Source organism: Cygnus olor, chromosome 12 (assembly GCF_009769625.2).
Source record: "Cygnus olor isolate bCygOlo1 chromosome 12, bCygOlo1.pri.v2, whole genome shotgun sequence".
NCBI lineage: Eukaryota > Metazoa > Chordata > Aves > Anseriformes > Anatidae > Cygnus > Cygnus olor.
Window position 1 is genome coordinate 6,812,276 of NC_049180.1, and position 18,639 is coordinate 6,830,914.

Here is an 18,639-nt window from a genome sequence, read left to right on the forward strand (position 1 = left end):
CAGAGCTGAGTTCTGCAGAGGGCATGTGCTGAATGCTGGAGCCAAAGATGCTAAATGCAATGCTTAGGACCTAGTGTACTTGCCCATTCACACTTTTACTAATGAGAATGCTATCAGGTGGCTACCAAATAACTGCCACTTCATAACAAAGCAGGGTCACTGCATGTGAGGCATTCTCCCCCTCACATCATCCTTTTATATTCTGTAAGACCTTAGAGGGTAGGATGAGTTGTAACATATAATATCACTCCAGTCAAAGAAGAGACCAACAGTTTAGGTCTTGAAGACCTAGAGATACAGAAGACAACATTTTAAGAAGTATTTAATGGCCCAGTTTTGAAGGCCCAACTTTGAAAGGCATATAAAACTGCTGTTACAGAACTAACAGTATTTTCAAAACCAACGATGGTATCTAATACAGAGAAATTAGGAAACTGGGCACTTGTAGAATCTTGCTACCTATGTAACTGCAATTTCAGGTCCGTAAGTTCCTTAAACATCTGGTCTTAAGTGAAGTGGGAACTAAAGTGATCCTGTTTTTCACAAGAGCTTACACTCCAAAATCACTTAGGTGAAGCCATATGACCATAAAGAGTGTTAAAGAGAACAGAAATACAGTCTGACACATTCTCAGCAGAATATATAAAGAAACCTAAAAAGGCTGTAACTATAGTTGTACTGAATTACTGTTTGGCTAGGTACTGTGAAAAAAAAAAAAAAAAAAAAGGCTTGATGCATGAAGGCTTTATTATCTGTATTTTCAGTTTGCTGCCTTTGGTTTTTCACTTTCACTTTTTCATTTTACTTTGAATTCAGTTTATGTGCACTATTTCAAAATTTTCAGTAGATTTCATTTAGAAGTGGAAGTTCGGTTGTCATGCACAAATCTCTAAGAGCATGTATGTGTCAAGACAGAGTCTGAAGAGTCAAATACCTTTTAGATCACACTACGATCTTATCTAAACCTGAGTCCAATGGAAATCAAGCGGAAAGCTGCATAAAGCTGGGCTCATTAATGGTACCGGTTTTCAGAGATGACTTAAATCTTGTTACATTGCAAAAACCAGTTCAGTTTGTACAAGAGTTCAAACCAAATACAGACTGTTATCATTTTGAGTCATCTGGAAAGGAAAATGCTCTTAATGCGATCCCAGTAAAGGATATTCTCTTGAGTTTTCTTGTTCGAGCTACTGTAGCTTGTTTACATTTCCAAAAGAAGCTGTGTGAAATGTTTCACATACGATGTCAAATCTTTAGAGAAGTTTAAGGTAGGACTTCTGTTGTATTTTGATGTGTTTTGGTAAAACTTAACACTTTAACAGTAGGAACCCCTGGATCCTTCTCCCTTTTATGCTCTGTGTGCTAGTTACTGCGGGAAGCGTTAGACTTAGAAGGCATTTATACTATGAAAATCAAAAGAAAACTATTCAGCAGGTCAAGGCATGGAAAACAATAACAAACACCTGCTGCTTCTACCTACGGATAGATTTTTCACTTAAGTGGAAATCACTTAGCTGAGAATCAAAGCACTGGTCGAAAGCGTGTCAAAGCAGTTAAAACCAGAAAGGCTCATAGAAATGTTTTATGAGAAAGCATGTAGCTTAAAGTGTCGAACTTTCACAGATAAATGTGCAGAATTAGTTAGCTCTTTTGTCTCTTTCATTTGCTAATCAATTTTCCCCACTACCAGCCTATGACAACTAGTAGGCCTGCACATTTGTTTCATATGGTCAAAGAATGTTTAACCCCCTACTGACCCCCTAGTGTTTGCTCTCCTTCCCTCAAGGCACGGAAGACTTTAAAGTAGAAAACTGATGAATGAAAAGAATTAATCTCTTGGGGGCTTTTGTCATGAAAGCTTGAAAGGGGATCAGAACAGTCTGACATGTTGACAGCTGAAGTCAAGAGGAAAATTATGATATAACACAGCAAGTCAAAAATGTTATGTGCCATTGTATCCAAAAGGCAAATAAAGTATACGTAGTGCCTTATTTCTTTTTTGATTGCTTTTGCTACTGGTAACAGCAGTAAATTCTATACTGGATCCAGCAGTTTTGGTTCACAGCATCAGTCCTTTGAAAAAATGGAGGGTATTCACGACTGCTTTCTAAGAATAAGCTTTCGAGCTGCTCAGAGATGGGGGTAACATGTAAATGAGCATCTTCTGGCTTGTGTCTTATCCCTTTTACAGTCTATGATGGATCTTTGGTTGCTGCTACTACTCAGGACAATTTTGTTTGTGCTTTGTCCTATTCTGACTAGCTTACTTTGTTTGGAAGTTGTAAGGCTTCAGTGTGATAGATTTCAAATTTCCTCCCTGAATATAGAGTCCCCAACTCCCTATGCCAATGGTGGTGTAGTTTGCTGTATGAGCTTGATTTTTATTAATATACTGTTGCTCAAATACTTTTTCAGCTATTTTTACTACTAACTTGAATTAATGATTTGCCTAGCAACCATAGAAATGAACAAGACCAGAATGAATTGAATTTGTAAATTAAATGAGATTAAAAGGTTTTGTACATGAAAAATGAAAAAAAAAAAAAAAAAGGTTGTGTACATTTGCATTCAAAGGCGACAGCCATATTTTTTTGTCTTGTCTTTGTTTTAGACTCTTGAAATGATTGTTAGGATGAACAAAAAGGTATAAAGCACAAAGCTATAAACTACAGCAAAAATAACACAATTTTGGTCCTTCTGTGCTTCTTCCTTTTCACTCTGCTCAGCATGGAGAGCCAGCATGGCCACAGCTATGTTCAACAGCTACTGGTCAGTGATCCCAAATCCAGATATATTTTCACAGTGGTATTTTAAATCTGTGGCTGAATTTCTGGTTAACGTAATTTTAGTAGTCTCCTGAGCTCTCAGCTGGCTTTGCCAGCTAGGGCAAATTGAGAGACATTGCTCTGAGTTTCCAAATTATATGACAGTGAGCCAATGTGAACTTTTGCTTATGATTCTGGTAGATGAGTTTCTATTTACAGGCAACTATGTGAGAATAAAGCCTCTATGTTATTAACAACGGGACGGCCTGCTAGCCAAGTGAGCTGGGGAGGCCACGCAGCCCTGGGACTGCGGTGTAGGAGCAGAACCACGCAGGACCACGCAGAATGACACAGAACCACACAGAATCATGCAGAACCACAAAGGACCATGCAGAACCACATAGGACCATGCAGCGCTGCGTCCTGGCTTGCACTTCTGCATGACACTTTGGCCTTCCAAAAATGAAAGAACTGTCAGTAGTATGTAGCGATACTATTGTCATTGCAAGGCAAGTCTTTGAGAAACCATTTAAAAGATTACCCTTTTCCACTGGAAAATGCTTGGGTGAGGGCAGTGCTACCTGCTCGCAGTGCCTGCCAGCGGGGCGAGGTGCGCAGATTCCCGGGGAGACCGCCGGGGTGCTGGGCCGTGTGTCCTTCTGGCCAGCAGGTGTCCCCATTGTCCCAAAGAAATGGAGCTGACAGTGTATTTAACTTGATTTAATTAAGTTAAAACGCTACTTAACAACAGGAATTAAGCAGCTCACTGTGAAAGAAGAGAGTTCAGACTGCTCACATTTCTGCTCAGACATTGCTGCCTATAACTGACACTGGTTATCGTAGCTAGCTAAGCAATGATACAAGTAGCTGACACAGGGGGAAGTATCTTGGAAATAAGAGCAATAGTCAGTGAACAATGAACCTCCCAGTCTAATCCTGGGTTGAATTTGAAGATTAAAACAACCTTGAATATATATTCCCAGACATATATCGAAGGGGAAAAATGAAATCAACAAAATGGGATAAGCTTTTAAATTTTCGTTTAGTAAGACAGCTGAAAAGAGGCTCGAGTTCATCAGCTGAAATCTGGTCTTTGAATTTTCTGTCTGGAAATACAGAATTTTTGCCTTCTAAAAGCTATTGAAGAGGTGATACCTATTTGCTTTTGAAGTACAGTTTAAAATCAGTTTTATAATTTGTTCTTTTTGTAAAGCAAAACACGTAGACCTGGACTATAACCCTGCAATCATCATGAAGAAGGGCACCACAAATATCTCTATTGCATTATAAGCCCCGTTCACGCTCTGGCCACATAGCATAGTGTCTAATCACCTCCCCTAATCACAGGGTGCAGTGAAGTAGTTGGCTCACATGGTGAGTAAAACTGGTTGTTAGCCTCGGTCTTTTATGTGTATATAGAGGACATTTTCAACCAAGATGTTTACTAACAAAAGTAAGCAAATTTTTTCAGAGTTGCTAAAGAAGTTTTCACAAAATTAAAAAGTTATACTCAAAGTAGGTAGTATGCTTAAGATAACCTTTTACGATGAAAGGTCGTTAAAAACCCAGAAGTTCAGTGGAGATCTCGAAGCTCAGTGGAGCATAAATTTGTGTTCTAAAATGACCCTGCTTTATATGCTTTTGACCTTCTTTAATGACTTAAAGTGATTCAGCTGTAGCTCAGGGTTCATTACATGTAAAGGTGAAGAACATAGCAATGCACGTACTAATATTTACATTTTTGTGTGCAAAGTTCACACATTTGTAAGTTGATAAGGACATTAACGTTTGCCCCAGTTTTAGGTAAGAATACTGTGATCAGGCTGGAGTTAATGGGATCAGATGTTGGTCAATAATATGTCTTCAATATTTGTTGACAAGATTAAAATGATAAATGTATTTGTATTAGCTGCAGCTGAGCCAGATAGCTATATGTGAATTGAGTTGACATTTACTGATATTTTAGGATAGTTGGAGTATAATTTAATAATAACCAAATGCTAAAAATATCTAGCATTTTACTCTAATGTTGCTGAAAAAAATGGTACACATAGCTGCCTGGAAGGTATATCACAGAAATTGTCTCATATGTTTTAAGCAGAGCTATTGGTTTCTTGTATGAACACTCAAATGTTACTGACAAGTGCTGCTTTCCTTCCAGAGTTACTTAATATGTCACTTCTTAACTGGTTGCACAAGATATGAATCACATACATTGGTCCTCAGCTTCTGGAGCTCAGACCATCATCTGTTATATTATCCTTCCCGTTTGAGTGTATTTGGCAAAGAAAATGAGCACTGCAAGTAAGAAAGCGATCCGTTTTCTTTTTCCAGTGCTCTGGCCTCTACTTCAGTTGTATCATTCTCATTCTGTCAGGTGAGATCATTATTACATGTCTTGTCCTGGACAGTTGTTCTTATTTGGGGTGTGTAGGTTTTGAAGCAATCAATCAGAGGTCAGATTTGGTCAGAGTGGGACCTTTTCCAAATTACTCCTGGAAAAGGTGGGACCAGTTCCTGAGGCAACATGCTGTGACTGGAAAAAATTATTTGGTGAAAAGCTGTAACATTTCACTGATCTTTTATTATGCAGCACTATGTAAGAAAGCCTGAGAACAGACAGGCTGAAAAGTAAAAAGTGAACAAATGTCTTAATGGGAATCCATCAAAGTTAGCTCTTCATTTGGAATGTTAAGTTGAAGCAAGTCTGAATCACTTCTCAATAAAGACAATGACTTTCTGATCATATGATCAGAGTTATGACTGAATTAGGGAGACTGTTTTAAATTATTCCTCACCAAGTGGGCCTAAATCACTGTCCTCAGTCCATCGTTGTGGAAGTTTCACATCAAACCCAGCTCTGGATCTGCCTTTTCCTCCTGGAAATCCATCTTGGTCAATAGCTCAAACCTTAGTTGAAGTAAAAGTAAAGCTAACTAGCATCCTAATTAAAGCAGTTCATCTTGCTTTGTCTTTATTATTTGCAGAATGTAACATGCTGTATTTAAGCAGCAAACACTAGTACAGATCATAAGGGGGTGGTACTTAAGAACAAGTGCAAAACTATAAATTATGGAGGACACCCTTACCTATATGAAAGACCGTTGTAAAGGTTCGGTTTTTCTGAAACAGAAGAAATACTGAAATAATATCTTAAGTCAGTGCACTTTCATTACAGACTAGTTGTTACTGGTAATTGTGTTGAATATATACTTTAGACATTGGCCTCATGTCTCAGACATTCGGCATACCAAAAGCCTGGTTGCTTAGCAGTGAACGCTAAGTGACATATTAAGTTCAACCGAATGTCAGTCATTGCAATGATGTCATGTTGTCCAAAACCCATTAATTGCTTTGAAAATTCCCACAGTAACTGAAAATCTCAGATTATCTGCCTGATTTAATGGGAGCCCTGTAATTGAATGATGGCTCCCATGCTGTTATTTTGTACCCTATGTACTTTACATACATATTTTGATAGGGAAATGCAGGTGGCAAATACTGGTTTTACTTTATCTCTACTCATCTTAGAATCACTGCCAATTTTAATATTATCATTAAGAATAATTCTACTAATAACATTAAATGTGAAAGGCCATATTCCCCACAGTATACCTTAGAAACTAATATCCTGTATGAGCGATATGCAAAGATTTTGGTGGAATTACATGGCTGAGAGTTGGAGCATCTGTGCCAAAAACTCTCATTGCTGCTTTAGCAATGTTCAGGATTCCATGGGTTGAGTTAATTATTGTAATATCTTCTACTGATTCCAATATCTCTTTTTTTTTTTTTTTTTCTTTCTTTCTTCCTTCAGTCAGGCATGTAGAAAGAAAGTCAGAAAGCTTTAGTTACCTTTGAGTTACCAGGCCGTAGTTAAATTCCAGAATGGTGCTTGGGGCTTCATGTGTTTGTAAACCAAGCATGGGAGGTAAGGTCTTCTTTCATAATGACAAACACTTACAGGATATAGGCCAGCTTACAGCTGCTTTTTGCTTGCTCTAAACCGCTCTCTAGGCCTGCTGGAAGAAATGGGGCAGAACCCTTATTTGGTGATTTCAATGGCCAGTCTTCCCTTTTATATTGGCTCACAAATCATCAGCAGTTTGTGTATTTTACATGATCAGTGGCTGTATTTTATTAGGTAGCACCTAAGCACAAGAAGAGAGCTCCAAATTCATAGTATGAGACCTGAGAAAATAGTTCCTAGTGAATAATATTGCTGACAAAGCCTGTCTCTTTACTGATGGAAACTTTGCAAACACATTGCAATCTCCTTAATTTTTCTGAAGCAAGAGATTGTAGAGATTCTTCTTTCACTTTAATGGATAAATCTTGAACGATTTGCTACTGTGAACCAATGATAAATATTCAGATTTGGTTTATGTTACTTAAAGTTTTTTTTGCAATGCTGCTATGGCGTATTTGATTTGTAGGGAGCAAGTATAAGAGAGAAAGAGAGAGAAAGAGAAAGAAAAAGAAAGACAAAGAAAGAGAAAGAAAGATTATATTCTGTTCAGACTTTTTATGATTAATGATCAGGACAATGTTTTGTTGGTAAGAAAAAATTATGAAATCGTCTGGTCTATCAATCAAATTTCAGAGAAGAAAGACGTCTGAAGCTACTGGAAAAGAAAGCATGATTCACTGGATTGTGAAATTAGACATATCTGCACTTTCTCTTTACCAAAGAGATATATACTCATAAAAAAAGAATTCTCTGTTGCTTTGCAACTGTACATACTGGCAGCAATAGATGACCTGATGCATCTTCAGTTATGTTTCTAATTTGCCCTCATTTCAGTCTGTTTTTCTTCACATGTGCACAGGGCACGTTAAAACAGAAATCTCAGAAACTGGCTGATCTGTGTGCAGTCAACAGGCTTTGGAAGGCAATTTCTAGAAACTTTATTTTTTGTGGTACCCCATAACAGAATGGTAGGAACAGATGGAGAAGTGATAGAGTATTTCTTTATTTATTCAGTCAACTTGCATCTTTCACAAAAAGACAAACTCAACATTTGCCAGGCTGGCTTATTATATCTCAAAATATCAAAAATGTGTATCGTGGAGAATATTAGATTCTATACAATTAAAAATGCAACTTTCTTTCTCTGTCCTTCTTTTGAGGAAGAATGTGTGCCTTAAAAAAAAAAAAAAAAAAAAGAGGGAGAGAAGGATGTTTATTGGATTGGGTCAGTTTTACATAGCTTATAGGGCTTAAACAAAATCATGTATTAGACCTAATACATGTCATAGCGTCATTATTAGAAAGAAAAAATAAATCTAAGCTCCAGAAATATACACAATTAAAAACCACAGAATGACAGATTGATTGTGGTTAGAAGGGACCTCTGGAGATCATCTGGTGCAACCCCCCTGCCAAGCAGGGTCACCTAGCACACAACGAACAGGAGGGCATCCAAGCAGGTTTTGAATATCTCCAGAGAAGGAGACTTCACAGACTCTCTGGGCAGCCTGTTCTGGTGCTCCGTCACTCGCACAGTAAAGAAATGTTGTCACACAAGCGTAACAACAAGCAGCACTTGGCTATTTGAAAACTCAGATTACTGAACATTCAGTGAAGTTTCTGAGGCACGATAAAACCCAAATTCCATTTATCAAAGTTCAGCTCAGTCTTTTGGAATCAGTGGAGTGATTCTGGCTTTGTTATAGCTAAGAACTGGTCAGTGGGATGTATCTGGGGCAAGAGGAATGCCCCAAAATGCTGAATGTAGAAGTTAAGGCCACTGGGGCATATCATTATCCGTTTTACACTATAGAATGGGCTGTGCAAATTACCTTCCTAGACTGGGGAACCAAAAGGCCTGCAGAAACCTGGCTGTCCAAGGCATCTTCTGCTTTTAGCAAGCTTATTTATTTGCAGCGTTTTGCTAACATTGCCTTTTAAACTGACTACGAACCAAAACTATTGTGACTTGCCCCTCCCCAAAGGGGTATTGCCTTTCCTGGTGCTCTAACTTTGGAAATACAGTAGAAGAATGCATTATCCTTGAGTTTGCAGTTCTCTGCCAGGAAAATCAGATTTCACTCCTGAATCTAAAAGTATCTCTTATTGTTAATAACAAACATGCATGCAGCACTATGTATTTGCACCACACTTTACAAAATGGAATAAGACATTCTCCTTGTCCTGATTAATTTGCAGGCTAAATAAACCAAACATAGAAAATTAAATTTACCTATTTTAGGAAATATTGTGCTTCCATTACTATAGACAGCCATCAGTCTGCTATTCTTGATGTTTGCTTGTAGTTGTTTTTGTTGTTTTTGTTGGTGTTGTTGTTTTGTTGGTGTTGTTTCTTAAAAATAGGCTGGATAATGCTATTATTCCTATAGAGAACAAAAGCACAGGAAGCTATTTGATTAGGTGGAGTTCATACAAAAGCATATATAGCAGATGAGGGACCTAAGCCGAGATGTTCTGGCAACCACACTGCTGTCTTGGCTAATAGATAAGTGTATCACTTGATATCATGCAAAAGAAAGCAAAAGGGAAATAAATGACTTTTCCTTTCAATTACGTGTTTTTTGTTTGTTTGATTGATTGTTTGTGTTTTTGTTTGCTTGTTTGTTTTTGGAAATCTTGCAAGCAAAGCCCACAAATTCTTTGCTCATTTTTAGAACCTCAGGAAACACCTACCTTCAAAAGAAAATCCTGTAAACCAACTACTCTTAGCATGAATATATCTGATTGTCAGACTTCTCAGTCATAAACTGGGTAGAAGAATGTAGAGGAATATGTAGAAAGATAATGTTATCACTAATCACAGAAACTGGAGGAATCATTGCTTAAGGCAAGTTTTAGAATACTTTAGATGCTTGTTGGTGTTTATTATTAAGCTCAGTGATTTTTTTCTCCACATCTTGGAAAACGCATTTCAGAGTTAATTTTCCTGAATACTGGCATGTTCTACACAACCACAGAAGGGTTCAAAGTTACAGAACTTGTTACCTAGGAAAATAGTTGCTGCTAGGGACAGCAAAAAATAAAATAAAATAAAATAAAATAAAGTAAAATAAAATAAAATAAAAACTTGAATTATTGAGTGTGCACTCATTTGCCTAAACCTCTCATATGTTGACGTCAGTACCCTAATGGAAGGGCAGTAACACGTTGTCAGCAACTGGCTGCATCAAAGCATGGTTTCTGAAGTCCAGTTTGGTGGAGTTGCAATCAAGAACACATGTAACATTCCCAACTAATTAACCAAGCAATGTTTTACTAACTTATCTCTATAAAGGAAAGCCAGGCTGTTGTAAACTTACACAGGGGAAAATAAGAAAGATGAGAATCTTTCTTGGCAAATCCCTTTAATAGACTGTTTTTAAAAAGGTCACTCTGGATGTTGATAGAAGAAAAATAGACTAATCTAATGTAGAGATTTTAAGACTAATGTTTTAACTTCAAACTTTTATTTAGCAGCCAGAACCATAGGACTGGATCATCTAGACACAGAAGAGTCTTTACATGTTTGAATGTCACAACATACATTTTTTTCTATAAACTGTTGATGCTCTATCTTAAAAGTAGAATTCATCTGTTCTGAAGGCTGGGAATTCTCTTCAAATTTTCTTCTTAACTGTATTAATAGTCTTTTTTTTTTTTTTTTTTCCTTAGGGAATCTTTTGACTTAAGTAGCTCTTCTCTTCTTCTGTAAGTTCATCCACCATATATTTTATAAGCAGCAATCTAAGCATTTTTTTTTCTCCATTCTTCTACCAGCTTTTTCTGCTAACAGCTGATAGATTCTGCCTTGCCCGAGCCACTCTTTTCCTTACTATTGTTTTCACTTAGAAAATTAGCTCAATAATCAGAAATCAGATGTTTTACTACAGTGGAGTTGGCTATGCAGTCAACTAGGGAGATTTCTGTTCTCCATATAGGCCAACAGTTCTGGAGGCAGATTTTCAAAACTTCTGATTACAGCTGGCTATCATCCAGCTAGCTTTGAGTGTGGGCAAAGCAAGCATGTGTGTGCCTGCAAAATACCATGGAGACACCCTTTTGTGATTTTCTAGCATTGCCCTAGTTACAGCACATTCTTGCAGATCAGCTGAGGTCAAAAAACTGTGCTGAGGTCTTGATAAAACATTTTTCAATGGCAATAAAGAAATAACTCAAGTAACTGACCCCGTAGAAATAATGAACCCAAATCCTATTGAAGTTGAGAGATCACGTTTAACTTCACAGGGCTTTGGAAAGACGCCTAAATAGTCTTCCACAGTTCTAATGCAGAGCCAGATCCAACCACATAAGTGTACTGTATGTTCTAATATTCCCCACCATTCTCATTTCCCTCCAAGCCAAAAAAAGAGACCAAAACATAGTCTGCTAATTTTTCTGTGTGGATGCTCCCAAGTCTCTAGAAAGTGCACCTTAAATATACCAGGCTGATTTTTTGTTGATAGGAAATTTGTTGAACTGTAGTTAACACTGAACTGTTTTCTTCCTGATGTGGATATCTTAAAGCCAAGATAAAACCAATTATACTTTTTCTCTTTCTATGGTTTATGCTTAATCCTGAATTCATACAAAGGATTTCTTTTGTTTTCCAGTTGCGAAGATCTGTCATGTCACTTATTGCCATAGGGCACTCACAGTCTATTTCTGCTTTCAGCCACTACTGTTTTGGTTGTGTTTTAGTTTATAATTGCTTTCAAATGTGCATTGTAAACATACATTCTTTTAAAAAGTCATATTTTAAAAGGCTAAATTAATTTAGAAGGAAGTTTCCACAAAATGAACATACATTTTGGATGGCAAATAGTCATACTACATAGGAGAATACTGCACATAATTAAAATCAAATCAAAGCCAGTGAAATTTCCTAATCTAATAAATACCAAATATTCCAATTTTCTTGAGCCAGAGTATTTGCAAAGACCCTAACTGGTGACTAATTAAAAAAAATGTTGACAAATTGCACAGAATGAAGGCAACAAAACATAGACAGATTTGGGAAAGAAATATTACAGAATGAGCCTAAAAAAAGATAGAACATCTCTTTGGTGAACTTCTAACATGTTATATTATCCACTACAATTTTAAAGTGATCAAATATTTCTGTCAAAATAGAAAGATCCAGGGGATGGTTGGTTGAATGAAAATAATGGTAGGAATATCAGTCATTTAATGCTAGCAGTCTTGTTACATTACATTGCATATTTAGCAAATAATCTTGCCTATGGTTTAATCCAGATTTTTAAATAAGTTGGCCGTATTTCCATTCCCAGTCATTATCCTGACATTGAGTTTGTGCAATTACAGCTAAATGTAGGAAGAAAGGTAGCGACAACCCTGTTAATTTTATATGAGTTTTGTGTAACTAATACACCAGGCACAGGGAAAAAAAATGCTCTTGCTGCAGTCAAGTGTATAAACGCAGCCCATATTAAACATAAGAAAATCAACCCAGAGCCTCAACCTTGGGTTACAAATATAATAGAATCAAAGGACATACCAGGACTTCAGTGTTGTCAGTTACTTCCGTGACTTCAGACTTGTTGTTTTTATCTATTTAACTCGGAAAGAAACAGGCATCAAGTCGGAAATCAGAGACAGCACATAACTTGCTCAAACAACCAGTTTTGCAGCATCTAGAAGAGAATGGTCGAAGTGAACTGTTAAATGCCTTTATGAGTTGTTTATCTCAAATAAACATTAAGCATAGTTCTGCTGACACTTATGCCTGCATACTGAGCGTTGGATACTGCTTCCTGAAGATGTTTGCTCGAACTAGGTGCAAAAAGTATTGTAGCAAAAGTAAAAGTTTAAGGAAAATCTCTAAACTTTGCTTTTATCCAAAAAGTTTTCTTTGAAAGAATTTTGTTTCCTATAGATTTTTGAGGATACCTTCATTTCCACATTTTTAAAATGATGTATTTTGTATAAAATACAAAAAATAAAATTAAAAAAAAAATCCTAATTTATGAGTACAGGGACCAGTTAAGCAAGAGCAGTAGAAGGACGGATGGAGTTCACCCATTATAGTTTTTCCACTAAGCAGTATCAACCTGTTCTGTATTGGCTTTCACTAGTCACAGCTTGTTTGTATACATTACACTGTAAAAACTTAAGTGTATAGGTATTTTTTTCACTTACACAAGGGTGTAGGTAAGCTTTTAGTTAACCTTATGCTACTTCAGTTTTGAAATATAAGCTTTAAAGTATATTTTAACATAGGATTGAATGTGAGCCAATTTTATCTTGGAATTTACTGGAAAGGAGTATTATTTTTTAAATCGAGGTTTCCTGAAATGTGGTTTATTTTGCAAATTAAAAAGTGTAGAAAGCCACATTCTTGATCTTTTTAAGAATCAGATCTTATCAGAGTTGTGTTTTTCTGTTGTAAATTCCCACATGTATAGAGAAATATCTTGTTTATGACATTAAAATATTTCTACTAAGCATGTTTTAAATATTTTTAATATAGACATTTACATCCTTGAACTTTCATTTTGTATTTCTAATAGATCTTGTCAGGCAGAAGAAATCCATAAATATCATGTATTGTATGAGCTGTATTTGGCTTCTGAATAGTTCTGACTCAGCACAGACTGTATAAAGCCAGTGATTATTGAAAATGTTCTGTTTTGTTGACTGTGATGGTGGAACATGCCAAAATAAGCACAAACTTTACTGGCACAACTTAATAGTTTTCTGTTTGTATTTGTCTCAAAAGTAATTGAATATTCTTCATTTCTGCATTAAAAATTACTTGGGTTGACCTGCTTCTGCAAGTTGAAAAATTTCCATGTTCATCTTTTGACATTTTGACAATTGTGGGGGTTTTGGTGTGTCTTTTCAATACCAATTTATGTGTAATCACATTTACATAACAGGAAAAAGGTGTCTCCCTAGATATTTAAATTGAAAAGGCTAAACTCTATGTGAATACAGGAAAAAAATATGATGTTCTTAACAGATGGTGACTGATGTGCTCACCAACTTGTACCATCACACTGATTCTATTTTGTTACAGAAATGTAGGCTGACATGCCTTGTTTTGAGTTTGTTCATTATTATTATTAGGTATGTACATTAAGTACATGCACTGAAATAAAAATTATTACATAAAGTCAAATGTCGGTCAGTAGATTCATCTTCACTGGACTGATCTGCCTCTTGTACATGTGCACCTGTATGCATTATACATGTAGCAAGCTCTTAAGCTTGCTTAAGCTGTGAATATCCATCAGAAGGTACTTTCCATATCACAGGAGACCCAACAAGCTCAAGAATGCGAAGTAAGGTAGCCATCTGCAGGGAGCTTGTGCACAGCTTGCAATCAGTCTGCAAGGCAACCGGATGAATGAAAGTTGTGAAATAGGGTGTTTTGGCTAAGGGTAGCATAGAGACTGTTCTTTCGGAAGAGTCTAACATTCTTTTTCTGGAAATGGAATGGATGACCCCTCTTTTTATCAGACTGTTTTCACATTTGTAAAATGCAAAGCAAGAAGGACTAAAGGTCATCTCTTGGTCTGTGGCCGCGTTTCGATGCACTAGTATTTGATATGGTTGATGTTACTTAATTTTCTTCATACCACACATTTGGATCAATTGTTTTATCAATCATCCTGAAATAGCTATTTTCAAGATTATAACATCCTTGGCCAGAGCAGTGAATAGTGGCAGCTCTCACTTCCTGATTCCCTGCTTTCTTCAGGCTAAAAGTAACTTGTTGGTCTCCATCTTGAACACCCTTTGATATATCAGGGAAATGTGCTGAAAAACTTCTGTACATTTCCTTCTTTACCATTTAGAGAAGTAGCAGAAATGCAAAAAAAATTCCCCAGCTCCCCGAATTGTAACCAAGTGGCTAGGGTGACAGTGTAGGGTAGTAATGGAATCCACCTAGGATGAGCAGCAGCTTTGGCCTTCACCTCATTTGTCCAAGGCTTTCTAAACCTAAAATGTGCAAACAGCTGATGGCCTTCTGCTGATTAATTTGCTGGAAATTCCATGTGATCTTAGGGTAGACCATTACTAGCCTGTTACTATAACAATTTTATATGCTCAGACAGACTTCTGATACTTTCTCATTTCTCATATGCGTTGCCAGTAATGACATTGCATAATATTCCTATTAACTTGCTTTGTACTTCTGAATCCCATGTCTTTCTACTGCCTAAGTTAGAGTCCTTTTCAGACAAAAACAGGAAAAAAAATGTTTAGAGACTGTCTGCTAAGGGCAAGCTGCAGATTTCCCACCCATCACTAGAGACTTAAGGCAGTCATAGTTCTGTGGAGAGAAGGTTATTTAAGTAAACCAGTTAAAGACAATCAATTTAGTGACTTAGTGACTGCATGGCACAAGTTTGCTTCAAGATGTTCATCCAGGAACCAGGGCCAATTGAGATCCATACTATTGTTCTTTCCTACCATAAGCTGAAGAGTTTCTGACAAAAATTCTAGGATGTGTTGCTTACAATAGCAGAGACCTTAACTCAAAGATCTAGGAGGCCTGTTCCAATCCTTTGTTTCTGCAGAAAACCAAATTGTTGAGTTCAGAAGTTGGCTCTGTTTCTATTAAAGGAATGCTGAAGGTCTCTGTGAAGCTGCAGTGTTCTCTGGGGAGGCTTGGTGACAAATGCAGATATTTGTGCCACGCTGAAGACATTGGGAAGTCATCTCAGATTATGTATGTGACTGTCCTGGGAATGGCTTGTGCTGAAATCTGTGTAAAAGTAGCAGAGTGGAAAAAATCTGTTGGAAATAACCACTTAGCAATTATTTATAAAATGTGACTATTGCAGCTGCTGTTTTCAGTTTTTAGATACTACAGGTCACATGTTATTTGTGAAGAAGTTTCATGGCTTCCTGTCTCAAAAAAAAGTACTAAAAAATGGAATTGTGGTATGCACTAGAGCAAAAAGAATGAGCCTAGTTTTAGGAAAGAAGGCTGTATAATACAATTATATACTTTACATCTGCACCCCTCTTCAGACAGTTACAGAAAATGTTAAAGGGAAATGACAGATATCTCAAGATCATGTAGACTTCAGTGTACTGCCTATTTTGAGAAATTCAGCACAAATCAGTAAAAAGTGTAGTGAAATTACAAGATCTGACTTGTCCATAGTAGTAAAACTACTGTCCTAAAACTGCTTGCCTTCCACAGTTTGGGTTGACTACCTAGAGAAGAGTTCTTACCAGAAGTGCATCTCATGTTGTATGGGCTATGGAGTAATGTGTATGGGGCATGGGGTATGGGACAGGGTGACTTAACACACAAGTTTGATGGAAGATAGCTGGTCAAGACCTTCGTGAGTTTGCAAAGCCCGTTTCTACAGTACAGTTAGGGAAACGTTCAAAATGGACATAACACCTATTACTGTACAGTACTGCCACTTAGATCTCTTAACTGGTCACCCAGTGCAGGATGGAGAGCAGCAGGATTAACAGACTCTGGAGGTTAGAAATCCACATTGTCTTCCACATGCTCTTGCAGTAAGAACTTCTATTCTTTTCATAAAGTTTTCTTTCAAGGCAAAGCTCAAGTAGTTAGAAGAGGCTTTGGAATCCATTAGTGAGAAGAAGACTGTGAGAAGTTTAGAAATGAAATGGTTTGGAAGTTGACCCAATGCTAAAACATACACATCAAATAGCATTTCAAAGCTATGTTTGAAAACTCTCTGCAGGTGCTTGGATATCCTAAACTGTCTGAAATGATGCTACATTTCTTCATCTAGACATCTTAATCTTTGCCTTCTAGGATAGTCATTTGCTGTAATCAGCAGTTGCAGATTGCTTTGTTTTCTTAGTACTTGCAGAATTGATAGATTGTTCTCCAAATCAATGAGGAATCAGTAGATTTGTGGACTTACTTGTGCAATTATGCTAACATATTTAGTCAAAACAGTTCACCAGGGTGGGATCCTAATGTCATAAAATTCTGATTATCAAATTAAGAGTTAGAAACTCAGTCAAAACCTTTCACAGAAGGCTAAAGAAAAAGTCTAGATGAAAAAAAATGAGTGACACTCCCCTGGGATATTTCAGCACAGCATCTGGATTTCTGTGACTTGCAACCAGAAACAAAGAGACTACAGTAATGTTAGAAAATCCAAATATTGCAGCTGGATCTAAAGGATTAAATTGTAGCGTTTCATTCGTGAGAAGTATAGACTGGGAAATTTATGGGAAGAGCCATGAAGGCTGGGAGCTAAAAAATGAGTAATAAAATGAACAATATCAGATCCTGTTAAAGCACTGATATCTGAAGATGCAGTGCAAACTCACAACTGCTTCTTGAAGATTCACTACTATTGTGAAGAGAAGCATCACTCTGATCACCGTCAAAACAGCCTGAGGATTTTTTGGCCCACAGTCTTGTCTTTGAAATGAAAGAGTGCTATAGTGGACTGACTTCATTGTTGACATGCTATTTAAGAAAAGAATGGGGAGAATATTTCCTGTAGATTTTGACAATTTGTGATAACATGTATGTTAACTACTGTCGGCCCGTGTAATTGGAGAAGGTTAAAATCTGTATTTCAAGTAGTCTTCAAATTTCACAGAAGTCTGGTTTTAACCATTTTTATTTGACTTTCCATTAAATATATTCATTAATAACTAAGGCAGTTGTACATGCAAAATTTGTAAATTGTAATTAACTGGGAGTGTTTGCAAACTTTTTGGAGAATAGATGAGAAAACCTATGTGGGAAGATACTGCAAACTAGTTGTTAAAGAGAAATACTCACACCTATTCCAGCTGCTGGGTGCAGATGTTTATACACATCAAATGTTTGCTCTCTCTTTCTTTTGTTTTTACACTGCAATGGACTCAACCTCAAAGTGGAGAGAAAAAAGAAAAATAAGAAAAAGTTTAATTTCTAATCAAAAATAATAACTAAATGCTTCATTAAAGCATAAAGATGATGAATGTGTCATATTTAGTAGGAGATGAGGGGAAAATGTTATATTCAGATGAGAATTTTGAACATATCCTGCATGTAACATGAGAAGGTATTTATCCAATTGATCGTGAAGCTAGCAGATACATCTCTGTGACAGATATAGTCTGTGACAATAAGCTTTATTATTCCTCACAGAGGTTCTCATTTGTTATTTTCCATTATTTTGTTGGAATAGTCCTCAAAACCTGTAAGATAATAAAAACATTCCAGTTGAACCAGAAGATGAAGATGATGGTGTTCATAGGACAAATAGTACAACATTATCCCAAAACACACTTTTGTATCTGAGAATGTGGCATCCTCTAGGATGGCATGTCTAAATTTATGGCCTTTAAACTAAAAACACTAGTTATTTTTAAGTTGTTAATGTGGTTAAAGTAGTTAAACATATTAGAAGGGACAACCACAGCGTATTATAGTCACTGAAGCACATCCTAAACTTGCAGTGTAAAATTTTAACATGTGGAAGTACTGCAGAATCTTAGCATCAAGAATAGCTGTTGTTCAGTGATACACCCAGTCTATTTTTCCTCTGTTTTGTTTACAAATTGCTGGGACCAACTTGTAAAGAGCTCTGTTCTCTTAAGTGGTGTGTGATCTGTTTTTTTTTTTTTTTCCTCAGTTTCCCCCTCTCTGAGAGGTGGGATAATTGATATCTACCTTTCTTTCAAAAGACCAGAAGTACTTGTGAGACTCAGGAATGATTATGGATCATTGCATTTGAAATAATTTGACAAATGAGTCTTTGTGAACAGTTAACAGCTCAGATTGCTTTGGTTTGGCACATACAGCAGATAGTATGTTTCTGTTCCCTGGTGAGCTTGACTCTTCGAAGCAAGACCAGCATGAATGCTCCTTTATTACTAACTGAAGATACATTAAATACAAATCTCTCTGCAATGTTAACTCAGAAGTCAGTCTTTGTGCAA

General features: G+C 36.7%; 1 protein-coding gene across 1 annotated transcript in view; it reads left to right on the forward strand.

Moving 5' to 3' along the window:
* ADAMTS18 (ADAM metallopeptidase with thrombospondin type 1 motif 18) overlaps positions 1 to 18,639 on the forward strand; it is a 188,900-nt gene that overhangs the window by 38,604 nt on the left and 131,657 nt on the right. The window lies entirely within an intron of this gene.